Here is a 10,524-nt window from a genome sequence, read left to right on the forward strand (position 1 = left end):
TGTGCAATCATTCATGTGCTTGTTCTGGTTTGTGGCGTTGGGGAGTGGGAGCAGCTCATTTGCATTTAAAGGTACAGACACAGAAACAGCCTGTTGAGAACAGGACCGAAACAGAGGGGTATAGAGGCTAGAATGCATAATCTGAGTTGTCTCTTCAGCAACAAAAAAAAACGTCAAATACATGTTTTGGGGACCTCAGAGACCTATATTAACTTGTTGAAAAAGAGTATAATATGGGACCTTTAAAGTTAAATGTATTGAATTCTGCTAAATTATCAACCAGTGCAATAAAATAGCTAGACTCAACTCATCTTGAAATAAGTTATAGGCAAGTCTGAATAAAAGATAATTATCTGCTTAATGGGAGATGAGGCAAGACAAAACAATAATGATTATCTTCACCAGACCAGGGTTAAAGGTATCCAATGGCGTCTTCAACCACTAGTTGATGAAATTGGTGCTGAAGCGTGCGGTAGGAGAAAAGTGGTATCTGAATATTGTGTATCCTGTGTTCTTCCAGCACGAGGAACGCACACGCATGCCACGAGCACCGGGGTGACATAGAACACAAAAAGAGTGCACTGGACGTGTGTAAACATGCCCCTGTGCTTCAATTTGATTGGTCTATACGATCTTCCTCGAAATCTAAAAGCTTAACTGCCTGTCAATCAAAGGCGTCAATCGGACTGTATTACAATGTCGGGCAAAACCGAACGTGAAACTGGGAGGGGATGTAAACTCTGCGAGAGCAGGAGGAGGTAGCACGTGTATTCAGCTTGTAGATTGTACAACAACTATAGAAAACGGTCTGTCTGTGGAAATATGAATATAAACTAAAGCGAGTTGTTTACAAGAATTCTCCATTGGGTGCATTAAGGTTTCACCAGGACATGCTCAACGTAGAATAACACTCACCAGAATAGGGCTGCGTCTTCTCTCTGGCTCTCACTTGCTGTCTGTAAAAGTAGTGTTGCCAGAAGGTTGTCCATAAATCATGAGCCATAAATCTGTTTCCCTGCTAACAGTGACAGGAATCCATCGTCAGTGTCCTCACATGGACATAGTGTGCAGTGTATGTACTCAGTCCTCCAGTCTGTGGCGTGAGAAAAACCAACCACCTGTAGGCCTACTACTAGCGTTCAAGAGGAACCTAATTCGGCTTTTATACAGGCAGACAAATAATCGCCAGCAAAGGTCACAGAGACACAGATTTTTTTTCCATAGTACATGCAATCTCAGACAGTCAGTCAGACAGACAGTCAAGCACACACAGACACACTGACAGACAGACAGACAGACAGACAGACAGACAGACAGACAGACAGACAGACAGACAGACAGACAGACAGACAGACAGACAGACAGACAGACAGACAGACAGACAGACAGACAGACAGACAGACAGACAGACAGACAGACAGACACAGCCAGTCGGACGGACGGACAGACAGACACACAGTCAGATGCACAGACAGACAGACAGAGAGACACAGACAGAGAGACACAGAAAGACAAACAAACACAAACAGACAGTCGGACGAACGGATGGACAGAAAGACACACAGTCAGACAGACAGACAGACAGTCAGAGACAGATAGACAGAGAGACAGTCAGAGACAGACAGACAGACAGACAGACAGACAGACAGACAGACAGACAGACAGACAGACAGACAGACAGACAGTCAGAGACAGATAGACAGACAGAAGAGAGGCCTTTACATGAGACAGGAGAGTGATCTCTCTACAATCACCCCTCCTTTTATGTTTTCTTCAATTATTTTTCTCTCAAGTGTTTGAGAAACAGTTATTCTGTTTTTGTTGGGTTTACTATTTAAGTGTTTATCTGTGTTTGAATACACAGGGAGGCCACCCTGCCTAGAGGAACTGAATACACAGGGAGGCCACCCTGCCTGGAGCAACTGCTATACTGCGTGAAAGAGTTTCCCTTTTCATGGGTTTTTGGTTGGAGCGATATTGGGATGCAGCATACATACTGACATTGGCATCAGATATCGGTTCGATATCAGGCTAAAACATGGGTATCGGTATCTGGGAATTTCCCCAATACTAAAATCGGATACCAAGAAATATGTGTGACATGGCAGAAATCAAAGCAATGTAACTTGATTTGCTGCATTTTTGACACATAGAAGCACGTTAGATCTCTTTAATGGAGTCTGAATGAATGAACCATAGAGACAGTGTAGTCCAACATGCTGGTTCTGCCCCACCATAGAGACAGTGTGGTCCAACATGCTGGTTCTGCCCCACCATAGAGACAGTGTGGTCCAACATGCTGGTTCTGCCCCACCATAGAGACAGTGTGGTCTAACATGCTGGTTCTGCCCCACCATAGAGACAGTGTGGTCCCTGCTTTACGTAAAGAAACACTTCAACATTTTGTGCCATCTCCCCCAGAGTCAGACAAGAAGATTGTTATCAGTTTCACCTCTGTGTGTCCAGTAGCCCCCAGAGAGAGATCCGGGTGCATGTTAGCCTAGCATAGTACAAGGACTGTAGGCAGTAGGGAGCAGCTAGCATAGCTCCGTCAAAAGTGAAGAAATACAACTGCCAACAACTCTAAACCTGACTCACAGAGATGACTCTGTGGAAGATGGCAAATACGTGTATTTCCCAAACTGTTGGGAATGGTCCTTTAACCTGCTGCCAGGCTTCTGCTGATAATCAGACAAGTCTTTGTCTGTGTCCTGACTCATAGATCACATGACCTATTTAACCTTGACACCCCCCCACCCCATCCCAAATCACCATCATGGGATTATTAGAACACAATGACATACTATCACAAACAAATGGCTGCACACACATACACACGCATGCCTACGTACACACACACACACACACACACACACACACACACACACACACACACACACACACACACACACACACACACATAAGTTGTGTTTGCGTTTTGTTGAGTTTATTGAGGATGACAAAGGCTCTTGTATAAGGGAACGATACAGAAGATATAGAGTAGGTTGCAGACGATGGGCATTCTGCAATGCTTTCCATTCTACTGATTCTAATTCTATGGGAACAAGCGTCATTTAACGCTTATTACACAACACTACTGTTGTGTGTTCTACAGTAGGGTTAGGGTCAGTTCTCTTTCAAATCAATCAGTTCAACAAATGGATTTTATCCAATTGTAATATTGAAAAACCAATGTTTTCCTGTCCCAACCAATTCCAGAGAATGAATGCTCCATCGTTATCAAATTAACTTATTCAATTATTGATTATGAAGTGAATTGACCCCTAAGAATCGTGGTAGGAATTCTACATGTTGAGAAGAAAAACGACCTTGTAACTGAAAAATACAAAATCAGATTTTGGGAGGCACATCATTGTGATTTTAACTAGGGATGCAGAAGTTTAGGTCAATCAGCTAAGACTTTTTCCCTGCAACTCAAACTAACCAGTGAAAATATCGGTCTGGTCCTGGCAGTGTTGTTTCAGCCAATAGGATTTTAATCCCAATAGCCGCCAGACACCCATTTTGCTGCTCTCACACACAAAAACATGCATGCACACACCTACAGTATGAACACATGCACGCACTCACACCCACACACATGCACATTTACAGTACATACACAATTGTGGCCTTTCTTTTCTATGTGTTTTATAGAACTGGGAAATTAGACTCTGCAATGATTTTTGTCCACGGCTATCAAAAATCCTAGTTGGAAATAGAGGCCTTTCACGGAATGTTTCGATTATCGATTTTGTCCTCCATGTTGGAAGAAACGGTCACTATTGCAAAACTACAGTTTATAGCGTTGATAATATATGAGACATATATCAACAAACATTTAATCATTTGGCTTACTGGATCTTGTAAACAAGTCATAGTGGAACAGTAATATCATGCTTTTCCAGTGATTTACCCTCAAAGCACTGCAAGGAAACTAAGCATTTTCTTTTGATTGATCCTCTTTTGGTTACATGCAGCCATGTTGGAAGAAAGAGAACTACACAAACATTCAGTGAAAGGCCTCTAGTAACACCGACCACCCGCCAAATTCTGGTCCATTTTCACTGTTGCCGGTCAGTTCGTCTTCGCCTCCTGCCATGGAACCAAACCTATAGCATTCTACCCTTCGAGGTTCACTCGCCGCTGTATGGGTCAAAACACTCTCCTGCTCTGCTAACAAGGAAGCTTAACTCTGGTTCAGACAGCGCTGCATAGTGCTGTATCCTGTATCTTGGGATACATAATGTTGGAAGTGACGTCCATAGCAATCCAATCACATTTATTGGCAATATATTTAAAAACCTTTTAAAATGTTTTTTTTTTTGGTTTGTTTGTTTTCTTGCTAACTTCTGTGAAGTTGTTTGTCAAGATTTTGTATCAGGATCTTTCTTTCATAATCTTTCTTTTGTTTGGTTATTGTATGAAGCATGAGAGAAATGACACCGGTTCGGTTTTTTTTGGCCATTAGTTGGTTCACAGCTTTGTCATCATCCAAGCTATTTCATTTTGTGCAATATGAGTATTAATGTGCATATGTTAATCCCATACAGTCTGCCTCTGTGTCATTCCATTTCACAGATCTTCCCTTATGGAAAAATATCATGGTATCATGTATCACCACAGTACAACTTTTGCACTTAAAAAATGCCATGGTATAATCCTATTTAAACCATGATACCGATGGTAATATCATAGTATTTCCATAATTGTTGGGGCACTACCATCATCACAGTGATCCGAAAATAATGGAGATACAGTACATGATACCTTTTTGGAAATACTAGGATACTCTTTTGGAAATACCATGATACTTATTAGTCAGGATTAGGCCATGAGCCACTGTCACTGCCACTCCGGTCTGGGGTCAGTTTGCTCTTAGTTCAGCCAATTTAGGAAGTGTATTTTCTTCAGAATTCAAAAATGAAAAATATTCTGTGCAAGGAGGCTGTCCAATCCAAACAAATAGCAGGGAAATAATGCTATCTTGTTAGAAAGTAAACTGTCCTTTCTCTTTACATTTGGAACGGACTGAACTGGAAGTTGATGCCAGCCTTGGGTTAGTTGCTCTTCCAGGTTTGTTTACAGAAATCTTGTCAGATCTGTGCAGTAGGAGTGATTTGGGGCAGAATACTAGATAGAAGTGAGAGGGTTTCAAATGTTGAGTTCCCTCTTGATCAGTGATGCCCTTTGTCCTCACAGATTATATCCTCCATTACATGTTAAAGGGAGGTAGAGAGAATCGAAAAGATTCAAGGAATGCATATTGAGTTTCAACCTTTTTGAACAAAATGTACTTTTGTGTTTTTGCTACGCTTTCCTGAGTGGCGTGAACTGAAGTCATGCATGGTGGCTCAATGTAGTTAAGGAATTAGGAAAACTCTCTTGTGTACAATAAATTATTTATTTATTGGGGCCCGAGAATACGAGCCACAGCCTGACACAAGGATCATATAGTAAGACCCACGGCTCGACACAAAGATCATTATAATAAGACCCACGGCCCGACACAAAGATCATTATAATAAGACCCACAGCCCGACACAAAGATCATTATAATAAGACCCACAGCCCGACAAAGATCATATAATAAGACCCACAGCCCGACACAAAGATCATATAATAAGACCCACAGCCCGACACAAAGATCATTATAATAAGACCCACAGCCCGACACAAAGATCATTATAATAAGACCCACGGCCCGACACAAAGATCATAGACCCACAGCCTAACACAAAGATCATATAATAAGAGCCACAGCCCGACACAAAGATCATATAATAAGACCCACGGCCTGACACAAAGATCACAGCTCGTGGTCTTTAACCTAGAAGCCACAGCCCGAACATCCAGAAGTTTGCTCAGCTATCTGCTGTCCCTACGCTCCTGTTTACAACTTCACCTTCGAAGTCATTGCGATACAAGTGCCATGTTGTGTACAATCAGTCACCCTTCTCCTCTTACCTTTTATGTTTTTCATATTTTTTCAAATCAAGCTATATGGAGTTGGGTAGTTCAAGCTTGGTAGTTGTGGTCTGCCCCATTAGGGGGAGCTAGAACTCTGTCTCTGTCTACAGCCCTCAGGGAAGTTTTGTTGCTAAGCTACTGATTGCATATTCAGCACTAGGTATGGGATATGGTTGATGGATATATTTACATGAATTTTACTTTTTCCAGAAATGGGTCAAAAATTATGAGAAATGTATTGGTGGCAATGTATCTTTTCACGTTTCTTCCAGTATTAATATTTGTTTTGTTGTTAACAATTCGTATGGCAGGGTTGGGGTAAATTAATTTTCAATTCAGTCAATTCACACTATAAAAACACAATGTTGTCCATATAGATTAGATACAACTATATACAACTCATTATAACTAGATTTGCTGTATCAATATTAGCCAATAAACTGCCATTACCATTTTCGATTGATTCAATTAAGCAAATTGACCCCCAACCCTCTCTTATGGATTATGAGGTACAGTGTATGAACTGTCTATTGAACTGAGTATTGAACAATTTACTTTCAAGTGTGTCTGAATCTCTGCTGTCAGTGGCTGATTGCACTGTAATAGAGGCCTTGCACATAATATTTGTGTAGTTCTCTTTCATCAAGCACGGCTACCTGTAACATAGCAACCATTGTTTTGTACATGGCAATGGAAAGGACAACGGTTGCTATGTGCAAAACAACGGTTGCTATGTGTTATCAACGAAAACATAATCATTTGGTGTCTTCTTACTGGAACGATAATATCAGTGTTTTATCTACTCTACCACTGCATATAAATTAGATGTTTTCTTTAGAAAGTGGTTATGGTTACCAATGGTTATGGACAGTCATGCTGGAAGAAAGAGGACTACACAAGCATTCCGTGTGACACCTCTATTGTTCCCCACCCCATCACTGCCAGCAGTTCTAATGCACTCTTCTATAGCGAGTGTATCCCTCCACCTTTTCCTGCCCCGGGTCATGCATGCAATATAGTCCCTCTTGTTCTGGCGGAGGAGTAATGATAATTCTGTAGTTGTGATACAACACACTCAGCGCTGTATAAGTGTTCTGCACATGCCCACTGTGTGGCCACGCCAAGTATTGTAGTTTGCCTGCAGCATTTTACTAGTTTGCTCATGAAAACAAACTATTGATGAAATAGAGCTTATATTATTGTTATTATTAGTATTATTATTAGTATTATTGTTATTATTACCACATTTGGTCATTGTTGTGGTATTTTCATTCTGGATATTCTAAGTCTGCTTCCTCATTTGAATTTTGAAAATTTGCTGAAATTGTTACAACTTTTATTATTAACCGAGAAATGGTCTTATTCTTCTTCTATATTGTATGGGGAAAAAACAAAACACAAAAAAGCCTGTTTGTCAAATTGTGCAACATATTCTGACGGAACTGGTGATGTTTTCTGAATATGTATGTCTGTATTAGACATTTTCTTTGCAAATCTATTGTTCGATTGAAATGTAAATGAACTATTAAGAGATGGTACACATCCGTCATTGTATACACACTGACACCATCGTTAGATGGACTTGTAGTATAGATGCTCATTTATACAACGCGATATTTAAATGTTGTTTCAGAGTAAAGGGACACTTGCGTAATGTTTCAGAATGAGGAAGATAAATTCCTTTTTATAGAGACGGCATATCTAAAAATGTCCCCTTTGATGAATAATACTGTTACGTATTCCATTTATTTCCCTCGGAAATATAACATTGTGAAAGGTTACCCTTTTGCTTATTGTAGGATGACGCAAGACAGGATTAGGTCAAATGTATATGACGACAGTGATGATGATGATGATGATTTTTGTGTTGTTATGGCTCTACCATGATACAGCCAAACTGTTGTGTGTGTTGATTGATTGATTGATTGATTGAGTGTCTGTTAGTTTGACTGATTGATCGATTCTCATGTGTGTTCTCTGGTTTATATTCTACTGTATTGCACTGATTTACAGACAGCTTGGCTGCGTTCTGCCGCTGTGCAGGACTGGTATAGGTGGAGTCATAGAGGAGGAGATTTCAGCACCTGAAACTGCATGCTACAATACAATAAATAAATGAGCAACAAACATTTGATGTGGTACTGCATGTGTTTATTATCACATTATTGTGCATTAGACTGTCCTCGACTAAAAACATTCTCACGCCATTACAGTCATAGGACTTCGCAAACTAATCGGTTAAAGTTGATCAACAAATCTGTTGATCAACTGCAGAAGGACCTCTTTAAATCTAGTGCTTATCATTTTCCACGAAATACAGCATTGAAATACATACTGTAGTTGTCTCCTTTGTTCATTAATGTTACCTAAATGTCATAAGTGAATTGTATAGAAACAACTCACCAAAATTGACTATTGCACAACTGATTTGACAAAAAAAATCATTTAGTGAAATGATGCTACTGCTCTAGGGGCTGAGCCCCCCTAAAGGTCTGATGATAGGACCGCCCCTGTAGACTATTCAGATAACTTTCACTGTTATCACTAGACAGCTATGTAACTGAGCGTGTTGACCCCCAGGTTGAGAACCACTGGCTTAGTCAGTAAGTAACTTAAATCTTATTAGGGTAAATATGGTTAAATTAATCTGTAGCCTACTGTATATTCTGCCCTGTTGGTTGGGAAAGAGAAAGGTCTCACTGTCATAGATGCTTGAACTCATCTCAGTAAATAAATATATAATGAAACAGAGCTGCTATGATATTGAGGGGTATACCGAGAAATGCTGCCCCCCCCCCCCCCCACACACACACAGACACACTTTACGTCCCCTAGTGATACTCATACATTGTTTGATAGTACAGCTATAGCCAACATTACAAGCTAACAGAACTTCAAGATTTCCAATCAAATCTGATCACAAAACTGAGGAGCTACCTAGTGTGGCTGTTAAAACTGTGGTTATACTGGGGAGCTAGCTAGTGTGAGTGTTAAAACTGAGGTTATACTGGGGAGCTAGCTAGTGTGAGTGTTAAAACTGTGGTTATACTGGGGAGCTAGCTAGTGTGAGTGTTAAAACTGTGGTTATACTGGGGAGCTAGCTAGTGTGAGTGTTAAAACTGAGGTTATACTGGGGAGCTAGCTAGTGTGAGTGTTAAAACTGAGGTTATACTGGGGAGCTAGCTAGTGTGAGTGTTAAAACTGTGGTTATACTGGGGAGCTAGCTAGTGTGAGTGTTAAAACTGTGGTTATACTGGGGAGCTAGCTAGTGTGAGTGTTAAAACTGAGGTTATACTGGGGAGCTAGCTAGTGTGAGTGTTAAAACTGTGGTTATACTGGGGAGCTAGCTAGTGTGAGTGTTAAAACTGTGGTTATACTGGGGAGCTAGCTAGTGTGAGTGTTAAAACTGTGGTTATACTGGGGAGCTAGCTAGTGTGAGTGTTAAAACTGAGGTTATACTGGGGAGCTAGCTAGTGTGAGTGTTAAAACTGAGGTTATACTGGGGAGCTAGCTAGTGTGAGTGTTAAAACTGAGGTTATACTGGGGAGCTAGCTAGTGTGAGTGTTAAAACTGAGGTTATACTGGGGAGCTAGCTAGTGTGAGTGTTAAAACTGTGGTTATACTGGGGAGCTAGCTAGTGTGAGTGTTAAAACTGAGGTTATACTGGGGAGCTAGCTAGTGTGAGTGTTAAAACTGTGGTTATACTGGGGAACAAGCTAGTGTGAGTGTTATTCACACCACAACATTCCAAACCATCTTTTGATCAAAAGATCCGTCCATCAATACACACACAGTCAACACACACACACACACACACACACACACACACACACACACACACACACACACACACACACACACACACACACACACACACACACAGTCTAGAAAAAAGTTTTTACTTTTTAGTACTTAAGTACATTTAAAAGTAGAAACTTTTTGACTTTTACTCAAGTGTGTTTTTAGTCAGATACTCTGACTTTTACTTGAGTACGATTTTGAGACGGTACGGCCCTGCGTAATGCACAGGGCCCTAGAACACAATGAGTATTGGTTCAACTTCAAACTACATTCATTTATAGGCTCATTAACTAATTGTAATGAGGTAAGGGAGGTAGTTTAGGTTCACATAGCCTTTTTAAACAGTGGAACAGTAGCTGAGAATCACTTTCCAGTTGGATATAATAATAATTATCAATAATTGTAATAATAATAATAATAACAACAACAACAACAACAACAACAACAACAACAACAACAACAACAACAACAATAACACTAATAATAATAATAATAATAATAATAATAATAATAATAATAATAATAATAATAATAATAATAATAATAATAATAATAATAATAATAATAATAAATGAGACAGACCAGATGTATTACTCAAATCCTAATAGTTTGGATCAATGTCCAAATATAAAAAGTGATCCTAGTTCAGCATCATTGTGGTTGAGGCTGGGTAACCTCACCCTTCCCACAGCGCAAAGGAGGGGCATTGACATACGCATGCGCAGTGCTAACGGGTTGGTAGAGTTGTGTTTA

The sequence above is a fragment of the Notolepis coatsorum genome (assembly GCF_963971535.1).
Source record: "Notolepis coatsorum genome assembly, chromosome: 11".
NCBI lineage: Eukaryota > Metazoa > Chordata > Actinopteri > Aulopiformes > Paralepididae > Notolepis > Notolepis coatsorum.